We start from the raw sequence: 24,810 nt of genomic DNA, 5'->3' as shown, positions 1-24,810 counted from the left end.
AGTATCATTTTTCGGTACATGCGACTTTTTGATCTCTTTTTATTCCATTTTTTGGGAGGAGAAGTGACCAAACAATTGTGATTGTGGTTCGGTTTATTATTATTTTCTTTTACGGCGTTCACCGTGCGGGATAAATAACAAAATAATTTTGTAGTTCAGGCCGTTACGGACGTGGCGATACCAATTATGTATAGTTTATTTGTTTGTTTATATATTTTTATTAATAATAAAGGACTGATAAGGGAAAAAGGGGGATTTTTACTTTTAATACTTTTAAAACTTTTATTTTCTTATTTTTACACATCTTTTTTTAACTTTTTTTTTACTGTATTACTTTGTCCCACTAGGGGACTTGAGGGCAGGAGGCCCTGATCGCAATTCTAATACACTGCACTACATGCGTAGTGCAGTGTATTAGAACTGTCAGCTACTCACTGACAGCAAGCATAGTGGGTCCTGACGTTGTCAGGACCCTCTAGGTTTTCTGTCTGTGGCATAGCCGGACGCCATTGTTTGGTGTCCGGTTGCCATAGTCACCATCGCCGGCCGCTATCGCGTAGCAGGCCGGCGATTGCAGCTTAACCCCTAAAAAGCCGCGATCTCTATAGAACGATCGGTCCCCGCTGTAGGAGCTGTGACAGCTGCTGAACAAGACAGCAGCTGTCACAGCTCCTGTATGTGTCGGGAGGACGGCCGAAACGGCCGTTACTCCCGAGACGTACTATTAGGTCATGGAGCGCGAACGATACAGCTGCCTTGACCTAATAGTACGTCCAGGAGCGGGAAGGGGTTAAGGCTGGGTTCACACGACCTATTTTCAGACGTAAACGAGGCGTTTTATGCCTTGTTTTACGTCTGAAAATAGGGCTACAATACGTCGGCAAACATCTGCCCATTCATTTGAATGGGTTTGCCGACTACTGTGCAGACAACCTGTCATTTACCCGTCATCGTTTGACAGCTGTCAAACGACGACGCGTAAAAATACAGCCTCGTCAAAAGAAGTGCAGGACACTTCTTTCAGACGTAATTTGAGCCGTTCTTCATTGAACTCAATGAAGCACAGCTCAAAATTTACGGCTGTCAGAGAAGCCTCGCAAAATGGGAGGAGGAGCATTTACGTCTGAAACGAAGCAGCTGTTTTCTCCTGAAAACAGTCTGTCTTTTCAGACGTAAAAGCCTGCTACCGTGTGCACATACCCTTACAGTTGATCCCTGATCATATGCTCACTGTGATATACCTATCACAGTGACCATAGTCACATATTTAGTAAATACAGCACAGTATTTGTGCTGTTTCCCTACCTTATCTCACTGTGGTTGTTTTGTGAGAGGAGAGAGAGATACTGCTTCAAATCTTGTACTGTCATACTGTAAAAAACACCACATATTCAAAACAAGATGTGGTTATGACTAAACCATACCTAATAGAATTACCCAAAAATGCAATATGAATATAGCACGGTGCCATTTCTGATAAAAGATATGTACAAATTAAAAGAAAAGAAAAATATTCCAGAAATATAACTAGGCACTCTTGGGTAGATATAAATATATGAAAAGTATTTTATTTTTAAACTCCAAATATTTCAGGAAATATTAATATATACATAAATTTATTTAAAAAAAATCACCTGGCCAGGGAAAAGGTAACATACAATTGGAATCAATCCTCTATACATGAATTCAAAACCCCTCAAGGACTCAGATTGTTGATAATCGATATATATATTTGATTTCAAAGGATTATTTCCAAAAACCGCAGGGTTGTGTTCACACTAGCGATTTCTGACAAAATATATTTTCCATCCTAAGGGTGGCCAGAGTTCCTATGGCAGATAGTTGGGAATAATTTTTCTTGACAGAAAGCTTTCTATATAGTGTAATTCATATCATAAGAAGATAGCCATCATATATTGAGGAAACATATCATACAGCGTGTTTTGTTTTACTCCCTCCCTTCGGTAATCAGATCCTTGTTTTTATAGGGATCGATGGTGTTAGGCAGTCTATTCATAGACCCTTAGGTCAATCCATAGCCCTCCCGATCTCAACTTTTTCAAAGGCCCATTTCATCAAGATTTTTGTATGTGACAAGCACAACTTCATTAGATCATACAGGTTTTACCTCTGACTTTCCAGTGAGTATCGGGGAGCCAAGTCAAGGGTCGATCAATCCGACAAGCGGAGTGGAGTACCTTCACCAGGTAACTTCAAATATATATGAGCATATATCTCTTCCACCGTCACTCCAGGTGATTCCTTCTTTTCCAGTGGATTGGATCACTCCACGTTAGACCTCCAGAAGCAGAAAATCCGAGAGGGTGAGAGCACACGCCGGAAAAAGGGTAAGTTCCAAAGGCATGAGGTGTCCTTTTCCGAGTAATGTATCCAGCCTGGTCAGGGATTTACAGAGCAGGGTTTAGATGTCATTACCCGCCCGATTTGATTGAATCAGCTGACGCGTTTCATCCCGCAACGGGATTTCCTCAGAGCTGTTTGGCAGGTACGTCCAGGTACGCTGTATTTATAGTGTCCCGACATTCAATTATTGATTACTTCGTTTAGAACATAATATTCCATAGAAAGACCCAACATTGTTGCAAATTATGCATAACGATCTTCACAAAATATGTTCATAATAGTTTCTCTTTAAACAACGGAAAACATTCAATTAACCCATGTTTCCAGAGCCTTATATTTAGTATTCATATGCATAAGAGATCGTCAGTAGTGTGTCTACATCTGAATTAATTTAATTAATTCCTTAAAAAGTGACTATAACAGCATTTTGCTATGTGATTTAATTTATTAATCTCTATTCTTGATTATATTTAATTCGAATTGACACATTATTAATATTTAGATATCTTTAAATGCAAAAAGTATCTTTTAGTTAGAAAGAATATTAATTTCCTCAAAATTAGAAAATGTTGTCATATAATTTAACCTTCACTTTTTTATACAGAGTTAATATATGGGTAGAGATCGTGAGATATTCCGGGAGTGGCAGGGAGAAAAATTCCATGCCTAAAAAGGCAATAGAACCCGGGTCCCCACCAGTCCCGGAAGTCATCACGATCAAATATCCCAACAAAAGAGACTTTCAGAAAAGACGTGAGACTACTAGTTTATCCAATGGATTAAATCTTCCATATTTAGGAAGACTATTTTTCACTTAATTTTTAATTCACAAGAAGCAAAATACTCAGATCTAGTGCATATTGTCTTTGCCAGAAAGGGAAATTTTGTTATCTGTGGTATATTTCATATTTCATATAAGAAACAAAGGATTGGCCATTCATTTCCAATCTCAGTTTTTTAGTTTATTATATTATGTATTAGCATAATAGGATGTTTGAGTGCAATCCATATTATCTATATTCAAACCAGAATTCTCTTAACAAAGGGAAATTTGAAGGAAAAAGGGACATCAGGGCAGCAATTCTAAATAAGTGGAACGAGTATAGCCTAATCCGGAAGGGAAGGGAGCATGTGGAGACCACTATAGACGCTGGAAAACAGCCATCATAGTAGAAATCCACATGCTCCCAAAAGATTTGGTCTTAGAGAAACATGTTAAATTTTATTTCATTATTTAGTCCCCTAGGGTTCAAAGTCCCCAATGTGTAAATCCACATGGTTTCTTTTTGTAACAGTATACGGTTACGATCACCTCCCCTCCTATCTCCAAGGAGTTGGTAGATCCCCATAAATCTTAAAGAGGCTCTGTCACCAGATTTTGCAACCCCTATCTGCTATTGCAGCAGATAGGCGCTGCAATGTAGATTACAGTAACGTTTTTATTTTAAAAAAACGAGCATTTTTGGCCAAGTTATGACTATTTTTGTAGTTATGCAAATGAGGCTTGCAAAAGTCCAAGTGGGTGTGTTTAAAAGTAAAAGTCCAAGTGGGTGTGTATTATGTGCGTACATCGGGGCGTTTTTAATACTTTCACTAGCTGGGCGCTCTGATGAGAAGTAACATCCTCTTCTCTTCAGAACGCCCAGCTTGTGACAGTGCAGATCTGTGACGTCACTCACAGGTCCTGCATCGTGACGGCCACATCGGCACCAGAGGCTACAGTTGATTCTGCAGCAGCAACAGCGTTTGCAGGTAAGTCGATCTTACCTGCAAACGCTGATGCTGCTGCAGAATCAACTGTAGCCTCTGCTGCCGATGTGGCCGTCACGATGCAGGACCTGTGAGTGACGTCACAGATCTGCACTGTCAGAAGCTGGGCGTTCTGAAGAGAAGAGGATGTTACTTCTCTTCACAGCGCCCAGCTAGTAAAAGTATTAAAAACGCCCCGATGTACGCACCTAATACACGCCCACTTGGACTTTTACTTTTAAACACACCCACTTGGACTTTTGCAAGCCTCATTTGCATAATTACAAAAATGGTCATAACTTGGCCAAAAATGCTCGTTTTTTAAAAATAAAAACGTTACTGTAATCTACATTGCAGCGCCTATCTGCTGCAATAGCAGATAGGGGTTACAAAATCTGGTGACAGAGCCTCTTTAAGCCAATTGGTGATTGTCCATGGTGTGTTTTGAAATGTGCTGCTAATGGATTTTTCATTTCTCCCTTGGTGATATCCAAAATATGTTCATTTATACGTATGTATAATTCTCGCTTAGTTTTCCCAATATATTGTTTCCCACATGGGCAAATGATAGAATACACCACCATAGTTGAGTGACAATTAATGAAATTATGGACTTTGAATTCTTTCTTATGTTCGCTATCAGAGAAAGTATCCGACTTCAAAACATATTTGCAGCATCTGCATGAACCACACATGAACATTCCTTTTGGACGTTTCTGTAGCCATAGGTCCTTTTCTGGAGTCCTTCTCTTGAACTCCGAACTGACTAACATATCCCTCAAAGTAGGGGCTTTTTTGGAGACCATACTAGGTATATTCCCCACTATTGAGTTAATTCTTTTGTCCAAGGTTAAATGTGGCCAATTTTTTATCATCAGGTTTCGTAATATGTCCCAATGGGATCCATATCTTGAGATAAATCTAACTCTATTATCACTGTTCTTTTTTTTCCCCCTTTTGAGGACTTCCTCTCTATTCTGCCTAAGTGTTCTGTTGTATCCCCTCTTTATTAGTTTTTTAGGATATCCCCTCTTTTCAAAACGGGATGACAGATCTTGAGCTTCATTTTTGAATTTTTCGAAATCAGTGCAATTGCGTCGAATTCGAAGAAATTCACTTCTCGGGATCCCTCTAATTTGGGAGGGAAGATGATGACTACTCGCTGCCAATAATGTATTACCTGCTGTAGGTTTTCGATATGTAGTTGTTTTCAATCTATTCACCTCTCTATAGATGTTGAGGTCAAGGAAACTAATAGTATCTTTACTATAAGTAAAGGTCAAAAGAATATTTAGTTTATTGATATTCTTTATTAAGTCTTTAATGAAGTCTTCCAAGGATTCCAGGGGTCCTTTCCAAACTAGGAGAATATCATCCATGTATCTAAGCCAAGTAGAGGCACGCCTCCTGAAGAGGGGATGCGGGTATACAATGAATTCCTCCCACCATCCCAGATGTAGACAGGCATACGATGGTGCACAGGAGGATCCCATGGCTGTTCCATGGGTCTGGCGATAAAATTTGCCATCAAAAGAGAAACAGTTATAATTCAAAATGAATTCTAACATCTCTATGATGAATTCATTTTGATGAGCCCAGTTTCCTCCTCTCCTCTCCAGGAAGTGTGCCACAGCTCTTAGGCCAATATCATGTGGGATCGAGGTGTATAATGATTCCACATCTAATCCAACCAGAAAGACATTCTCCTCGACTGTCAAGTTCTCAATTTTGTTTAGAAGGTCACCTGTATCTAACACGAAAGAGGGAAGCATACGAACAAAGGGCTTCAGCTTTTCATCTATGTACTTCCCAAGGTGATCTGTCGGGCCGTCGCAACCTGAAATTATCGGTCTACCCGGGGGAGTATTCCTATTCTTATGCACCTTGGGAAGCACATAGATAGTAGGCATCCGCGGTTCCTTAACCTCCAAATATTTGAACTCATGTTTATTAATTAGACCCTCATCCAATGCGAAGACTAATTTCCTATTTAAGATCCCCATTATATTTTCAAGTGGATTGTTCATCAGGAGAGTATATGTATCCATATCTAATTGTCTTCTGATCTCATCGACATAGTCCTCCTCCCTGAGGAGGACAACATTTCCACCCTTATCACTAGGTTTTATCACAATATTTTTTGCATCTTGCAATTCCTTTAGGGCTTTACGTTCTTTTTTAGTTAAGTTGTCCTCACACAGGAAGGAGGACCAATCGACGAGACCAATGTCTCTAAGCATTGCCTCCAAGAAGGCCTGTGTATATCTATTTGAGTGAATGCTTGGCATGGTACTACTCTTTTTTCGCAATCCTGTATATTCTGGTATAATATCAATAGGGTCTTCCTTGGGTTCCTCCGTATCTTCAAGCTGATTGCCCTCCCTCCATAATTCCTTCAAATCCATCAAGGTATTCCAATCTGACAATTCTAAATTGGAGACCATTTCTCTCTGTGATGCTAATTCTATATCCTCATTTTGACTCTTCCCCTCATTTCCTTCCCCATGCCAAAGTCTCAATATGATCTTCCTCAAAAAAAGATGAAGATCTTTACATATCTCAAATTCCTTTCAAGGGGTAACAGGTGAAAAGCCCAAACCACGATTCAATAGGGAAATATGATCCATTGATAAGGGAAAATCTGTCAAGTTAATGATATTATTGATATTATTTTTTATCTTCCCCTGCGCTGTCTTGTATTGGGTCCTCCTTTTTTCTCTGCTATTCTATCTTCTCCGTATTTTCCTCTGTTTCGATCCCCTAAAAAAGATACCTTTGATTGGGATTCCTCCATTCTAGTATATTTCCCTGTCTCATTGTCACTAGATGGGTCACTAGTCGTTTCCCCATCTGTTGACATGAAAGTATTTCTTCTTATTCGTGTTCTCCCTCTATTTTGTCTCTCCTTATTTTTTGAAAAGCAGAAGATTTGTTTTTGTTCAAAATCAAAGGTATCCCTTTGGAATTTTTTCCTTTTGCGAGTTGATATTTCCCGAAGTTCCATTTCAACCTCTCTTTTAAGACTATCATTTAACTTAAAAAGGACTATGGATTAAAGCAGTTAATGTCAATGGCCATTCTAAGCTGAATGTGACTGCTCTCGTCAGAGCGCAGAAGTTACACAGCTTAAAGCCTTGCTAGTACCAGTGTGGGAGACTGTCAGGGAATCTGTGGTGCAGTTGACTTTTTATTATATCAATTAGATTTTTTCTCACAATCGATTAAAAAGGACTATGGATTAAAGCATCTAATGTCAATGGCCATTCTAAGCTGAATGTGCCTGCTCTCGTCAGATCACAGAAGTTACACAGCTTAAGGCCTCGCTAGTACTAGTGTGGGAGACTGATTTACCTAAATGGAGAGCACCAGAAGCAAAAGGATCCCTAAATCCATAAATACCCCTGTATCATACCTAGTACATCATATCTATAGGGACCTAAGCATAGTAAACATGGTGGCACCTGCTAATAACTAACAGAACCTAAAAATTGGTGTCTGACACACCAGAATGAAATATAAAACCATGTAGCTTTATTGAAACAATAAAATAAAACACATTAAAAAACAGAGATGATTTCCACAGTGCAGAAAGACAACCAGATTGATACAATTAATACAAAGGGGATAGGTAATCCTAATGCCACAGTGCAGCCCCAAACAGTAAGATTACAATTACAGCATATACAGATGATAAATGACAAGGTAAGAGAACCTACTCAGCAAGCAAGTAGATAAATTTTCTCAGGGATTACTATACGATCAAACAAATAGTGGAGGATGAAATGTAAACACTATAATAGTAGTAGTAAAAGAAATATGGCAAATATATGGCAAAGTATGGCTCACAGGATAAATTGACCTATGAAAAACTCAGGATTGTGCCTGTGCTTTTACAACAACATGGTGCAAAATAGTTGCGCTATATAATCAACTAAGGAGAAAAACATTGTACATCCTATACCAGGATTTACATGCTAGCAGGTAGTATATCCCATAGTGGGATTTAAATGCTGGAAAAGGAACTCTTACCCATCACTTCAGTCACCGTCTTTGGTTGTCAACCCCGACGCGCGTTTCGGCCCTCAAGCCTTCGTCTGGGGGTGGTGTCTAAACCGCAGCACAGTCCCTTTAAAGATCCCCCGAAGCAATCACAAATTACAATTAAAAGATGACATAAATTAGTCCTAGCAAACAGTCCGGCACCGCCGTTCCCTGATTCACTTCCGTGTCACAGACCCGGAACCACTGAACCTCGAACACGTGTCCAATGCTCAAGATCAGACCAGGAGGCGAAACCATGGTAACGGCAGGCCGCGCATGCGCGCACATTGTTTGGACTTCGGCTGTGCACTAAAAGGATACCGTGTCAACGGATCACAGATAAGTGCAGGACGAGGATCCAGGTTAGAGATGAAATGATCAAATTTTATTCAAATAGTATTATTTATAGTAGACAAAACTTGTATGTAATAAAAAATATATATATAATAAAAAAAAAATGGCTATTATGCATTAGTCACATGAAAAAATATACTGATAAAGCGGGCATTTGCAGTCATATACAGTTGGAGGAATGATACAATCTATCCCTAACCTGTCCCTATTAATGTATGGAGAGAGATAAAAGAGTATTATTATGATATAAATAAGAAGAGAAAGAAGAAGTGCATAGTGTACTGTGCAAATGCAGCAAGAAATTATAAAGCAAACTAAGGACAAAAAAACAAACAAAAAAAATATATAATATAATAATAATAACATACATACATTCTCCTTTACACACATCTAATCGATTGTACTTCACTTCGGCTCTAAACCAAGGACAGACATACATATACAAAAATGTGTATGAAAAATGCATGAAAGTATATCGTAAGATCAAATGTTCCCCTTGTTTATATTTAAATAAATTACAAAACATATATATCTATACAAAAGCATACATAACAAATCAACCCAAAATGGATATACACAGTGACAGTACAAAGTCAAATTAATGTGACAACTCTATATTATATATTTATAAAAATTATTGATATTATTAAATACACCAATAAACTTTTTATTTACAGCATTTATTATATACAATTTAATGAATCTATGTGTATACCAATGATCTACATATTTACATGTGAAAAAGTGTGTGAAAAAACCCGATAATAAATAGATATAAAATAGAATAAAAAATGGTGATGAATAATTTCTATGCTCCCCAGGTGAAAAACAGGGGGGAGGGAAAGGTGAACACAAAACAAAAGAAAAAATTTATAAATTATTTAAAATAAAATAAAATAAAATAAAATACAATACAACAATTAGTGATAATAATTAATTATGTGTTATCCGATGGGTGTCAATTTATTCCATATATAAATAAATAAATAGATCAAATATTGGTATAAAATCTACTAATCATTCACATATACAGGTATGTGTATATATATCCACACCAACATGTGTTTATTTCCAAATGGATCAGCCTGCACATATAAAAATTATAAAACTAAGTATAAAGACAAAGCCATGGTGGATAATGCATAATGTACTATATGGTGACCAATCAAATACACAGTATAGTGAACAATGCACGAAATATAGAACGTAAATAAAAACTAGAAAAAGAATGAGTGTAATAACAATTTCGCAAATAAAAATACAAATGAAACATATAAATAAAGATAAATACATTAATTCAAACTAATACATGAGCTCTCAACTGCCATATCTCCTCCCGACATCTATTTCTTGAATTTTGAACTAGTCGGCAGGGGGTGAAGTGAACGAACGGACATGGCTGTGGACTCAGAGAAACATCATAATGCTGGGTCATATCATGTTCATGAATAATTTGGAAAACAATCTGCAAAAATGATTAAAAGCCAAAAGACAAGAAGACAAAATATGCATTAAATTTTTTTTTATATATATATATCATGAATAAGACATAACCACATGTAGCTAAAAACAACACCATGAGGAATCCTGACACCCTACAGGAAAGCTGCAAAACCTAGGCTTTCATTTAGGCCATTAGGTTGTAATGTTTTTAATTTCCAAATCCATTTGGATTCTATTCTCAACAATTTTTTCATTAAAGACCCTCCTCTCATATCGAGTTTCACGTGATCAATGCCGTTAATTTTTAGATCTTTCGACATAGAATTATGGTACATGAAGAAATGTCGTGGTAAAGTTTTTAGGCAGTCTATTTTCTCCGGGGCTGTCCCCCTAGCTGACTCAATACTATTGACATGTTCACGCGTTCTAATTTTAAGTTCCCGAGTCGTGAGGCTGACAATATTTGGACATGCTATACATCTTCCACATGGGTGACACCCCCATCTGGGTTTAGAGGCTCCGAAAATAGGGTTTATCACCTGAGGTTGGTGATAACGGTAAACTAAAGCATCACGGAGGTTTCTAGCTCTTCTGGATGCGACTGCAGGCTTTGTAGGTAGTATTTCTGCTAGGATCCCATCAGTTTGTAAAATGGGCCAATGTCTAGACAGACATTTTCGCATTTCACCCCATCTGTCGTGGTAGGTAGTAACATACCTGATATTAGTATCCTCCTTCTTCTTGATAGTAGGATGAAGTAATTGAATACGTGTTGCTTTGCATGCCCTCAAGTATGCTCTGTTTATACATCCCTTAGTATAACCCCTGTCGGAAAAACGTTGTTTAAAGATCAATGCTTGCCTCTCAAAGTCAATATCAGATGAACACAGTCTTCGTATTCTCAGAAATTGCCCGACCGTGATAGACTGAATCATGTGTCTTGGATGCAGTGAGGAAGCATGCAGATAGGAATTAACAGACGTCTCTTTCCTATGTACATCTGTCTGGACACAACCAATGGTGTCACGTTTGATTAATACATCCAAAAAATCAATGACAGTTGGATCAGTTTTCCATGTCAATTTGATGTTAAGGTCATTGACATTCAACTCCGCAATGAAGGAATTGAATTCCTCCTGGGTGCCCTGCCATATGATGAAGATATCATCGATGAACCTGGTCCAAAGGACCACCTTGTTTATCGATGATATCCGGTCCGACAGGAAAAGATCCCTCTCCCACAGCCCCAGGAAAATGTTTGCGTATGAAGGTGCACATGCCGACCCCATCGCCGTTCCCTGGAGTTGTAGGTAAAAGGATCCGTTGAATGTAAAGAAATTATGTGTGAGCACAAATTCTAGGAGGAGGAGAATAAGTTGGGACAATGCTGGATCAGTGTCAGTCATCCTCAGAAAGTATGATACTGCCTGGAGACCATCCAGATGTCGAATGTTTGTATACAATGCTTCGACATCGCACGTTGCCAATAAGCATGTCGGGTTCAAGTTGAACACCTTCTAGTTTTTTAAGGAGGTCCGCCGAATCTCTAAGATAAGATGGCAAGATCTCCACTAGTGGTTTAAGAGTTGCGTCGATGTACTTACTCACATTATCACAGAAATTTTCTCTCCCAGAAATAATAGGACGCCCTGGTGGTAGTTTAGAATTCTTGTGAATTTTCGGCAACAAATACAAACTCGCCACCTTAGGGTCCTGGACCATCAAGCATTCCATCAGGGTGCTAGAAATAGTGCCCGCACTCAAAGCATCCCTCAATATCTGGTGGAGTGATGTGCTGAAAGCAGAGAGGGGATTGAAAGTCAGTTTCTTGTAACAAATGGGGTTCTTAAGTTGACGATATGCTTCCCTTTCGTATAGATCTCTAGGCCAAACCACTATATTACCACCCTTATCAGCTGGTTTAAATACAGTGTCTTTAAGGGATTGTAATCTTTTCAAGCTGCTGCGCTCAGCCATAGTTAGATTGTCATGTCTAATGCTAATGGCTATCTTTTCAAGGTCTTGCGAAACTAGCTTCACGAATAAGTCAACCGCTGGGCATATAGAAAAAGGGGGAAATTTAGTGGATCGTTTCCTTATTGAACTTATCTGTGATCCGTTGACAAATTATTTAAAATAAAAAAAATAAAAATACAATACAACAATTAGTGATAATAATTAATTATGTGTTATCCGATGGGTGTCAATTTATTCCATATATAAATAAATAAATAGATCAAATATTGGTATAAAATCTACTAATCATTCACATATACAGGTATGTGTATATATATCCACACCAACATGTGTTTATTTCCAAATGGATCAGCCTGCACATATAAAAATTATAAAACTAAGTATAAAGACAAAGCCATGGTGGATAATGCATAATGTACTATATGGTGACCAATCAAATACACAGTATAGTGAACAATGCACGAAATATAGAACGTAAATAAAAACTAGAAAAAGAATGAGTGTAATAACAATTTCGCAAATAAAAATACAAATGAAAAATATAAATAAAGATAAATACATTAATTCAAACTAATACATGAGCTCTCAACTGCCATATCTCCTCCCGACATCTATTTCTTGAATTTTGAACTAGTCGGCAGGGGGTGAAGTGAACGAACGGACATGGCTGTGGACTCAGAGAAGCATCATAATGCTGGGTCATATCAAGTTCATGAATAATTTGGAAAACAATCTGCAAAAATGATTAAAAGCCAAAAGACAAGTAGACAAAATATGCATTAAATTTTTTTTTATATATATATCATGAATAAGACATAACCACATGTAGCTAAAAACAACACCATGAGGAATCCTGACACCCTACAGGAAAGCTGCAAAACCTAGGCTTTCATTTAGGCCATTAGGTTGTAATGTTTTTAATTTCCAAATCCATTTGGATTCTATTCTCAACAATTTTTTCATTAAAGACCCTCCTCTCATATCGAGTTTCACGTGATCAATGCCGTTAAGTTTTAGATCTTTCGACATAGAATTATGGTACATGAAGAAATGTCGTGGTAAAGTTTTTAGGCAGTCTATTTTCTCCGGGGCTGTCCCCCTAGCTGACTCAATACTATTGACATGTTCACGCGTTCTAATTTTAAGTTCCCGAGTCGTGAGGCCAATATAAATTTTCGGACAAGGGCAATATGCATAATATATTGCGCCCTTCGTGTTACAACTGATCGGCCAGGTGATCTTATATGTTGATTTGCCTGAAGAGTCAACAAAATCCTCACTGCTGACAATATTTGGACATGCTATACATCTTCCACATGGGTGACACCCCCATCTGGGTTTAGAGGCTCCGAAAATAGGGTTTATCACCTGAGGTTGGTGATAACTGTAAACTAAAGCATCACGGAGGTTTCTAGCTCTTCTGGATGCGACTGCAGGCTTTGTAGGTAGTATTTCTGCTAGGATCCCATCAGTTTGTAAAATGGGCCAATGTCTAGACAGACATTTTCGCATTTCACCCCATCTGTCGTGGTAGGTAGTAACATACCTGATTTTAGTATCCTCCTTCTTCTTGATAGTAGGATGAAGTAATTGAATACGTGTTGCTTTGCATGCCCTCCAGTATGCTCTGTTTATACATCCCTTAGTATAACCCCTGTCGGAAAAACGTTGTTTAAGGATCAATGCTTGCCTCTCAAAGTCAATATCAGATGAACACAGTCTTCGTATTCTCAGAAATTGCCCGACCGGAATAGACTGAATCATGTGTCTTGGATGCAGTGAGGAAGCATGCAGATAGGAATTAACAGACGTCTCTTTCCTATGTACATCTGTCTGGACACAACCAATGGTGTCACGTTTGATTAATACATCCAAAAAATCAATGACAGTTGGATCAGTTTTCCATGTCAATTTGATGTTAAGGTCATTGACATTCAACTCCGCCATGAAGGAATTGAATTCCTCCTGCATGCCCTGCCATATGATGAAGATATAATCGATGAACCTTGTCCAAAGGACCACCTTGTTTATCGATGATATCCGGTCCGACAGGAAAAGATCCCTCTCCCACAGCCCCAGGAAAATGTTGGCGTATGAAGGTGCACATGCCGACCCCATCGCCGTTCCCTTGAGCTGTAGGTAAAAGGATCCGTTGAATGTAAAGAAATTATGTGTGAGCACAAATTCTAGGAGGAGGAGAATAAGTTGGGACAATGCTGGATCAGTGTCAGTCATCCTCAGAAAGTATGATACTGCCTGGAGACCATCCAGATGTCGAATGTTTGTATACAATGCTTCGACATCGCACGTTGCCAATAAGCATGTCGGGTTCAAGTTGAACACCTTCTAGTTTTTTAAGGAGGTCCGCCGAATCTCTAAGATAAGATGGCAAGATCTCCACTAGTGGTTTAAGAGTTGCGTCGATGTACTTACTCACATTATCACAGAAATTTTCTCTCCCAGAAATAATAGGACGCCCTGGTGGTAGTTTAGAATTCTTGTGAATTTTCGGCAACAAATACAAACTCGCCACCTTAGGGTCCTGGACCATCAAGCATTCCATCAGGGTGCTAGAAATAGTGCCCGCACTCAAAGCATCCCTCAATATCTGGTGGAGTGATGTGCTGAAAGCAGAGAGGGGATTGAAAGTCAGTTTCTTGTAACAAATGGGGTTCTTAAGTTGACGATATGCTTCCCTTTCGTATAGATCTCTAGGCCAAACCACTATATTACCACCCTTATCAGCTGGTTTAAATACAGTGTCTTTAAGGGATTGTAATCTTTTCAAGCTGCTGCGCTCAGCCATAGTTAGATTGTCATGTCTAATGCTAATGGCTATCTTTTCAAGGTCTTGCGAAACTAGCTTCACGAATAAGTCAACCGCTGGGCATATAGAAAAAGGGGGAAATTTAGTGGATCGTTTCCTTATTGCACTTATCTGTGATCCGTTGACACGGTATCCTTTTAGTGCACAGCCGAAGTCCAAACAATGTGCGCGCATGCGCGGCCTGCCGTTACCATTGTTTCGCCTCCTGGTCTGATCTTGAGCATTGGACACGTGTTCGAGGTTCAGTGCTTCCGGGTCTGTGACACGGAAGTGAATCGGGGAACGGCGGTGCCGGACTGTTTGCTAGGACTAATTTATGTCATCTGTGTCATCTTTTAATTGTAATTTGTGATTAGTTCGGGGGATCTTTAAAGGGACTGTGCTGTGGTTTAGACACCACCCCCAGACGAAGGCTTGAGGGCCGAAACGCGCGTCGGGGTTGACAACCAAAGACGGTGACTGAAGTGATGGGTAAGGGTATGTTCACACGGCCTATTTACGGACGTAAATCGGGCGTTTTTGCCCCAAATTACGCCCGAAAATAGTGCCTCAATAGCGCTGACAAACATCTGCCCATTGAAAGCAATGGGCAGACGTTTGTCTGTTCACACAAGGCGTTTATTTACGCGCCGCTGTCAAATGACGGCGCGTAAATAGACGCCCGCGTAGAAGAAGTGACCTGTCACTTCTTTGGCCGTAATTGGAGCCGCTATTCATTGACTCCAATGAATAGCAGCGCTAATTACGGCCGTAATTGACGCGGCGTTCAAGCGCCTGCACATGCCGGTACGGCTGAAATTACGGGGATGTTTTCAGGCTGAAACATCCCCGTAATTTCAGCCGTTACGGACCCCCGCCGTGTGAACATACCCTCAGAGTTCCTTTTCCAGCATTTAAATCCCACTATGGGATATACTACCTGCTAGCATGTAAATCCTGGTATAGGATGTACAATGTTTTTCTCCTTAGTTGATTATATAGCGCAACTATTTCGCACCATGTTGTTGTAAAAGCACAGGCACTATCCTGAGTTTTTCATAGGTCAATTTATCGATTTATCTACTTGCTTGCTGAGTAGGTTCTCTTACCTTGTCATTTATCATCTGTATATGCTGTAATTGTAATCTTACTGTTTGGGGCTGCACTGTGGCATTAGGATTACCTATCCCCTTTGTATTAATTGTATCAATCTGGTTGTCTTTCCACACTGTGGAAATCATCTCTGTTTTTTAATGTGTTTTATTTTATTGTTTCAATAAAGCTACATGGTTTTATATTTCATTCTGGTGTGTCAGACTCCAATTTTTAGGTTCTGTTAGTGTGGGAGACTGTCTGGGAATCCGTGGTGCGGTTGACTTTTTATTATGTCGTTTAGATTTTGTTTCACAATCGATTAAAAAGGACTATGGATTAAAGCATTTAATGTCAATGGCCATTCTAAGCTGAATGTGCCTGCTCTCGTCAGATCGGAGAAGTTACACAGCTTAAGCCCTCGCTAGTACCAGTGTGGGAGACTGGCTGGGAATCCGTGGTGCGGTTCACTTTTTATTATGTCGTTTAGATTTTGTTTCACAATCGATTAAAAAGGACTATGGATTAAAGCATTTAATGTCAATGGCAATTCTAATCTGAATGTGCCTGCTCTCGTCAGATCGCAGAAGTTATGCAGCTTAAGACCTCGCTAGTACCAGTAAGGTAGTCTGTCTGTGAATCCGTGGTGTGGTTGACTTTTTATTATGTCGTTTAGATTTTGTTTTACAATCTATTAAAAAGGACTATGGATTAAAGCTTTTGATGGCAATGGCCATTCTTATCTGAATGTGCCTCCTCTCGTCAGATCGCAGAAGTTACACAGCTTAAGGCCTTGCTAGTACCAGTGTGGGAGACTGGCTGGGAATCCGTGGTGCGGTTCACTTTTTATTATGTCGTTTAGATTTTGTTTCACATTCGATTAAAAAGGACTATGGATTAAAGCTTTTAATGTCAATGGCCATTCTAAGCTGAATGTGCCTGCTCTCGTCAGATTGCAGGAGTTACACAGCTTAAGGCCTTGCTAGTACCAGTGTGGGAGACTGTCAGGGAATCTGTGGTGCAGTTGGCTTTTTATTATGTTGTTTAGATTTGTTTCACAATCGATTAAAAAGGACTATGGATTAAAGCATTTAATGTCAATGGCCATTCTAAGCTGGATGTACTTGCGCTCGTCAGATCGCAGAAGTTACACAGTTAAAGGCTCGCTAGTACCAGTGTGGGAGACTGGCTGGGGATCCGTGGTGCGGTTGACTAATTATAATGTAGTTTAGATTTTGTTTCACAATCGATTAAAAAGGACTATGGATTGAAGCATTTAACATCAATGGATATTCTAAGCTGAATGTGCCTGCTCTCGTCAGATCGCAGAAGTTACACAGTTAAAGGCCTCGCTAGTACCAGTGTGGGAGACTGTCTGGGAATCCGTGGTGCGGTTGCCTTTTTATTATGTCGTTTAGATTGTGTTTCACAATCGATTAAAAAGGACTATGGATTAAAGCATTTAATGTCAATGGCCATTCTAAGCTGAATGTGCCTGCTTTCGTCAGATCGCAGAAGTTACACAGCTTAAGTCCTCGCTAGTACCAGTGTGGGAGACTGTCTCGGAATCCGTGGTGCGGTTGACTAACTATTATGTAGTTTAGATTTTGTTTCACAATCGATTAAAAAGGACTATGGATTGAAGCATTTAACGTCAATGGATATTCTAAGCTGAATGTGCCTGCTCTCGTCAGATCGCAGAAGTTACACAGTTAAAGGCCTCACTAGTACCAGTGTGGGAGACTGCCTGGGAATCCGTGGTGCGGTTGCCTTTTTATTATGTCGTTTAGATTGTGTTTCACAATCGATTAAAAAGGACTATGGATTAAAGCATTTAATGTCAATGGCCATTCGAAGCTGAATGTGCCTGCTCTCGTCAGATCGCAGAAGTTACACAGTTAAAGGCCTCGCTAGTACCATTGTGGGAGACTGTCTGGGAATCCGTGGTGCGGTTGACTTTTTATTATGTCGTTTAGATTTTGTTTCACAATCGATTAAAAAGGACTATGGACTAAAGCATTTAATGTCACTGGCCATTCTAAGCTGAATGTGCCTGCTCTCGTCAGATCAGAGAAGTTACACAGCTTAAAGGAACAGTATCACCAAAATTTTTTGTTTTATGTTAGGGTTTTATTAAAAACGTTTATATTTATTTGTGTGTTTGTGTGTTACTTTTTTCTATTTTTACACTTTTTCTTCCCTATGGGGGCTGCCATTTTTTTTTCCATTTCTGTATGTGTCGATTAACGACACATACAGACATGGAATATGGCAGCTCCAGTCCCATAGAGACTGCGAATGGGGCCCGTTCCATCCACTATGGTGTACGCCGTGTGTGTGGGAACGGCGCATGCGCCGCTCCCACACAGTCCGATTTGAAATGCGCGCCGTCCGGCGCCATTTTCCTGTGGACCGGAAGTTGCGGCCGGGCAGTAAGATTACTACTTCCGGTCGCGGCTTCCGGACTTGTGCACATGGAGCAGCGGCAGCAGACGGAGCGGACGGACCGGAGGGAGCGGCGGCGACTGAAGCAGGTAAGTGATTTCTATGTATGTTCGTGTTTCAGTGTGTTTACTAGTGTATGTAAACCTTCTACACTGTGTGTTAGCTCAAAAAATGGCGACACACAGTGTAGGAGGTTAGACCGTTCAAACCCCTCGTTTCTCCCGGCACTAGCCAGTATAAAGGAGGGGGGGATTCTGAGAGCTCACTAGAGCGAGGGATTTTTTCCCAATTTTGCAGCATAAAGCAATGTGGTTGCTTTACCACATGCAATGCTGCAATTTTGGGAATTGCTCCATGTAGTGACCAGTGCTGGGAAATATTATAAATTGAATCCAATTTATAATATTTCCTGACTCGTGAAAAAAATAAAAAAAATTAGAACAATGTTTAATCACCTACACACTAATTGTTTAACTAAAAAAAAAAACATGTTTTGCTGGCAACACATTCCCTTTAAGGCCTCGCTAGTACCAGTGTGGGAGACTGTCTGGGAATCCGTGGTGCGGTTGACTTTTTATTATTTAGTTTAGATTTTGTTTCACAATCGATTAAAATGGACTATGGATTAAAGCATTTAATGTCAATGGCCATTCTAAGCTGACTGTACCTTCTCTCGTCAGATTGCAGAAATTACACAGCTTATGGCCTCGCTAGTACCAGTGTGGGAGACTGTCTGGGTATCCGTGGTGTGGTTGCTTTTTGATTATGTCGTTTAGATTTTGTTTCACAATCGATTAAAAAGGACTATGGATTAAAGCATTTAATGTCAATGGCCATTCTAAGCTGGATGTGCCTGCTCTCGTCTGATCACAGAATTTACACAGCTTAAAGAGGCTCTGTCACCAGATTTTGCAGCCCCTATCTGCTATTGCAGCAGATAGGCGCTGCAATGTAGATTACAGTAACGTTTTTATTTTTTTTAAAACGAGCATTTTTGGCCAAGTTATGACCATTTTTGTATTTATGCAAATGAGGCTTGCTAAAGTCCAACTGGGCGTGTTTAAAGTAAAAGTCCAACTGGGCGTGTATTATATCTGGGCGTGTTTACTACTTTTACTAGCTGGGCGTTCTGACGAGAAGTATCATCCACTTCTCTTCAGAACGCCCAGCTTCTGGCAGTGCAGACACAGAGTGTTCTCGAGAGATCACGTTGTGTCGTCACTCACTTCCTGCCCCAGGTCCAGAAGAGGCTGGACGCAGCTGCAGGCTTGAGGGAAGCCGACATGACCGTCCTGGTAGGGAAAGGGTTAATGTTAAGAGGTGAGGGAAAGGTGAAGAAGCTGAAGGAGGGACGGGGAGGAGCTAGGGGGGACGGGGGGGCCGTTACTGCGCTTCCCGCTGTTTCTCGGCATTGAGCCGGAAGCAGCGGGAGGAGTAGTACACAAGAAGCAAAGCTCCCCGTTGCCCGGCTTTTTAGTATGGCAGAGGCCCTGATTTTAGAGCGGCTGCGTGCCGCTGCTGTGCACCACGGTCCCGGATGGCTGGAGGAGACCGTGGCTGCATTAACGCGGATCCCGGACGCCGTTTCGCCACGTCGGGCACGGCGTTCGGGGTCTGTTGTAAGGGACAGGCTCCCCTCCCCCGGCCCCCCTACGAGCATGGCTATGGCGGCGGGGGGGGAGTCGGCAACAACCGCTCCTGCGCTGGGCAGGCAGAGAGCGGTAGCAGGGGTGACGGCGATGCAGGCTGTGTCGACCCGTCCCTCTCGGCGGTCCCGACCTCCAGAGCGCCTGAGTCCGGAGGTAGTCCCGCGGACACGGCGTCGCAGAGGGAGCCCGATCCCGGACGCTGCAGGCCAGGCAGCTGGGAGGACCGCCCCTTCCCAGGCCCTGCGTCCTGGCAGGAATCCCAGGCCGCGACGGGGTCCGGCGGTAAGCAGGGAGTCGCAGGCCGGGCTCCCTGTCACCCCTCCCCCATCAGATGGAAGATGTCAAGAGCAAGGTACGGCCGCCCCGCATGGTGATGTTCCGGCCAGGGGGCAGGCTTCGTCAGGATCGTCTAGACGGACGACTAGATCTGCAGCGACGTCGAGGCAACAGGTCCGGTCGGAAGTCTGGGTCCCGGCGGTCGGGCGGCAGGTTGCCGGCCCATCGGTCAGCGCGTCCTCATCCCCTTTCCGAAGAGGTCGTTGGGAGGGACAGTCGTCGGCGAGAGAAGAACTGGAGGAAGGTGAACTGGACGGCTATCGTCGAGGTCAGGATGGTCCGGCTGACGGGAACACAGCGCCTGTGCAGCCCGGTGAGTGTATAACTCCTTTATTGTCTTATCCAGCGATTTTTATGTCGGGTGTCGGCGGGGGGGCTGCTAGCATAGCATCGGGGGCCGGTAGTGGCGCGGGCGGACGCGACGGAGCGGGTTTGGCAGATTTAGTGGGTTGCTTACGGGAGCTGGTGGGGCGCCTGGATAGGGCCGCGGCGCCGGTAGTAACGGAAGTGTCCCCTGCGGTAGTTTGGGAAGGCCCCAGGGAAGTGGGATCGTTGCAGGCGCGTCCTGTGGTGGCGGTTAGAGAGGCGGTCGCGGTGTCGGTGCAGACTGAGGCACAGAAGGACGGCGATCGAGTGCGCATGGACGATCGTGCTCGGGGGGAGGTGTATGTTTGTTTTGAGGGTCCGTTGGGGGCGCATTTAAAGCAGGAGGTGCGTGATCGGATCTGGAAAGATGAATATGTTGAAATTTTTTCTCTCTTGCCGCTGGCTAAATTCAATTTGGATAAGAGCAAGCGGGATGAGAGTAAAAAGGACGAGGAGGAACGGCGGCGGTATAGGCTTATCCCGCAGACGTTCGTTAATTGGTCGCAGGCGTTCGCCATATTGGCTAGTGTGATAGGGGAAAAGGCGCCGGAAAATTGTTCGGCGTTATTTTGTTATTTTGATGCTATTGGGGAGGCTCATAGGGCGTATGGGGGTCAGGCGTGGCTGCGATATGATGAGCAATTCCGTCAGCGGAAGGCGGTTCGGCCGGCGATTCGGTGGGACCAGAAGGATATTGCTCTCTGGTTACGGGTTACGGTTCCGGTTAGGCAGCCCTTTCCCGGGAGCGGTGGCCAGGGAGGCCAGACTAGTCAGAGTGGACCAAGCGGCGGGGGAAAGGCGGGGTTTTGCTGGCAATTCAATGAAGGCCAGTGTAAGTTCGGGGCCACGTGCAAGTTCAAGCACGTGTGCTCCGAGTGTAATGGTGCATCACACGGGGCGGCAAAATGTCTGCGTAAAAAGAGGTCCGGGAACCAGCACGGGGCTGGTCAAGGGGGTGTCGCCGGTGAGGGTGGAAAGGATGGCCCCTTATCTAAATGAGTATCCGGATAGGGCGGCGGCTAAGTTGCTTTATGAAGGGTTTAGTGTTGGTTTTGTTATTCCTCCGCCTCCTTATGAGGTTCCGGTTACGCGGAGAAATTTAAAATCGGCTTACGTGCATGCGGAAGTCGTGTCGGAAAAGTTGTTAAAAGAAGTTTCGTTGGGGCGCATGTCGGGGCCATTTGTGGAGTCGCCGGTGAAAGATTTAGTTGTGTCCCCTTTGGGTATTGTCCCTAAACGCGAGCCCGGGAAGTTTCGTTTGATTCAACATTTATCGTATCCCAAAGGTTCGTCGGTAAACGACGGGATTGATCACGAGTTGTGTTCCGTAGTTTATACCTCATTCGATAAGGCGGTGGGGTTAGTGCGGGCTGCGGGTCTGGGGGCGCTGCTAGCAAAAACCGACATCGAGGCGGCGTTTAGGTTGTTGCCGGTGCATCCAGAAAGCCAACGGCTGTTGGGCTGTTTTTGGAATGGGGCCTTTTACGTGGATCGGTGCCTTCCGATGGGGTGTTCTCTTTCTTGTGCATACTTCGAGGCGTTTAGTAGCTTCGTGGAGTGGGTAACGAGGGGAGTATCCGGGGTCGATTCGTTGATCCATTACTTAGATGATTTTTTGTGCGTTGGCCCGGGGGGTTCGCCGGTTTGCGGTAACTTGCTTCATGCCCTGCAGAAGGTGGCGAGGGATTTTGGGATCCCTTTGGCGCCGGAAAAAACGGAGGGCCCGGTAGCGACGATTTGTTTCTTGGGAATCGAAATTGACTCGGTGGCAATGGAGTGTCGGCTCCCGGCGGATAAGCTGGGTGCTTTGAGGCTGGAGGTGCGACGGGCTTGTAGAAGGAAGAAAATGTCGTTGAGGGAGCTTCAGTCGCTGCTGGGGAAGTTGAATTTCGCCTGCCGGATTATGCCGATGGGGAGGGTGTTTGGTAGAAGGTTGGCGGCGGCAACGGCGGGAGTGCGGGCGCCGCATCATTTTGTGAGGCTCAAGGAGGAGCACCGAGCTGATCTTCAGGTTTGGGATGACTTCTTGGGCCAGTACAATGGTCGCTCGCTATGGATGGCCCCAGCGCAGGATACGAGTGATCTGAATATTTTCACGGATGCGGCTGGGGCGGGTGGCTTTGGAGCTTACGGGGGAGGTCCGTGGTGCGCAGGTCAATGGCCGGCTAGCTGGGTGTCCAGTGGATTGACGCGGAATCTGGCCCTGCTCGAGCTGTTTCCCATCGTGGTGGCGGCTACCATTTGGGGGGACAGGCTCAGGGATAAGAAGGTCCGTTTTTACTGCGACAACATGGGTGTGGTGCTTGCCATTAATAACATCACGGCGTCCTCTCCTCCGGTAGTTCAATTGTTGCGACATTTAGTGTTGGTGTGTTTGTCGCTGAACGCGTGGGTGGTGGCGGTGCATGTCCCGGGTGTACGGAATTGTGTTGCTGATGCTCTTTCTCGCTCGCAGTGGGACCGGTTTCGGCAATTGGCTCCGGGAGCGGAACGTATTGGTTTGGCGTGTCCGGATCATCTATGGGATCTGGTATCGGTCCCGTAGAGCAGCTGTTACAAAGGTCTTTGGCGGGCACGACGTGGAGGGCTTATGCTGCTTGTTGGAGGCAGTGGGAGGAGTGGGTAAGAGAGTTGGGTGATGTCAATACGGATAGAGACAGGTTGGTGGCACTTTTGTATTGGTTAGGGGATGCCTGGGAGGCGGGGTTTTCAGTAGCGAAGGTGAACCGGTTTATATCCGCGGTGGCGTTTGGGCTTAAGTTGCGGGGCTTGCGGGATGTATCGAAGGAATTTCTGGTATCGCAGGCTTTGAAGGGGTTGCGCAGAGGTAGGGTGGAGGCGGATAGTAGAAGGCCGGTGTCGTTTGCTTTGCTGGGTTTGTTGGGTGGTTCATTGGCATCGGTATGTCGTTCTTCAGATGAAATGGATTTGTTTCGGTTGGCTTTCTCGTTGGCGTTCTTCGGAGCATTTAGAATAGGTGAGTTGGTGTCGCCAAGTACTAAACAGGCAGGGGGGCTGAGATCTGGGGAGGTGAGCCTTTTTGCAGATCGGTTGGAGGTATGGTTGCGTAGATCAAAAACTGACCAATTAGGGAAGGGAAAACTGATAGTTTTGTTCGCTCTCCCGGGGTCGGTCATGTGCCCAGTAGAGTGCATGCGTGGTTTTACAAAAAACAGGGGGTCTCCAGATTTGCCTTTGTTATGTCATGTGGACGGGTCGTTCTTGTCCAGGTTTCAGTTTGGAGCTGTTTTTAAAAAATGTTTGACGGCGGTTGGGGTTGCGGCAGGCGCATATTCATCTCATTCCTTCCGGATTGGCGCAGCAACGGAAGCAGGGCGCTGGGGGTTGGATGATGAGGGGGTGAGGCGTATTGGTCGTTGGGAGTCTAAAAGGTTTAAGTCCTATGTCCGCCCCCATATGTTGTAATTTTGTTGTTTATGCTTGCAAATGTATATGGTGGTGCCTAACTGTGTTTTCCGTTTCAGATTCGCCTCCTTGTCTGGTGTGGTTGATGGGTCATTCGTACGTGCACTGGGGGGCTTTGAGGGCGGACGTCCGCCCGGATGGTCGCCAGTTGCGCATTCCGCGACAGGATGCGGTTGTGCATTGGCTGGGGTTTAGAGGTATGTCGTGGAACAGGGTGTTGGCGGAATTCCAGACATATGTGCGGCTTGATAGGGTTCCGGAGGTTTTAGTGTTGCACGTGGGTGGGAATGACTTAGGAGTCCGCCCTTTTCGTGAGTTGGTGCGGGATATCAAACATGATTTGTTGTGTTTGTGGGTATCTTATCCCAAGTTGGTGGTAGTGTGGTCGGACATAGTCCCAAGGAAGCATTGGCGGTTAGCTAGATCGGTGGAGAGAGTCAATAAGGCTCGGATAAAAGTTAACCGGGCGGTGTCCCGTTTTGTGGCAAAGAACGGGGGCATTTGCGTGAGGCATAGGGATTTGGAGTCAGGATTGGGGAATTTCTGGAGGAGTGACGGGGTTCATCTGACCGAGGTTGGCATTGATATTTGGAGCTTGGCTATAGCAGAAGGCATAGAAAGGGCGGTGGTGGTGTGGAGGAACTCACAGGCTTAAGGTGGTCAAGGCCTGTTTCGCGGTGGCGGGGGGAGTCCTTGAGGCCAGTCAGTACAAAATGGTGGGGGGGTCGCATCGGGGGTATGCGTCCCCCAAAAAAGGTACAT

General features: G+C 43.3%; 2 pseudogenes; both read left to right on the top strand.

The window, feature by feature from the left end:
• Positions 1-17,293: 17,293 nt before the first annotated feature.
• On the top strand, positions 17,294-17,412 carry LOC142702307 (5S ribosomal RNA; annotated as a pseudogene).
• A 253-nt stretch (positions 17,413-17,665) lies between these two features.
• LOC142692862 (5S ribosomal RNA) lies at positions 17,666-17,784 on the top strand (annotated as a pseudogene).
• Positions 17,785-24,810: the final 7,026 nt, after the last annotated feature.

The sequence above is a fragment of the Rhinoderma darwinii genome, chromosome 1 (genome assembly GCF_050947455.1).
Source record: "Rhinoderma darwinii isolate aRhiDar2 chromosome 1, aRhiDar2.hap1, whole genome shotgun sequence".
NCBI lineage: Eukaryota > Metazoa > Chordata > Amphibia > Anura > Rhinodermatidae > Rhinoderma > Rhinoderma darwinii.
Note: the sequence above shows the minus strand (reverse complement) of the source record. Positions and strands in the feature narration are given on the sequence as shown.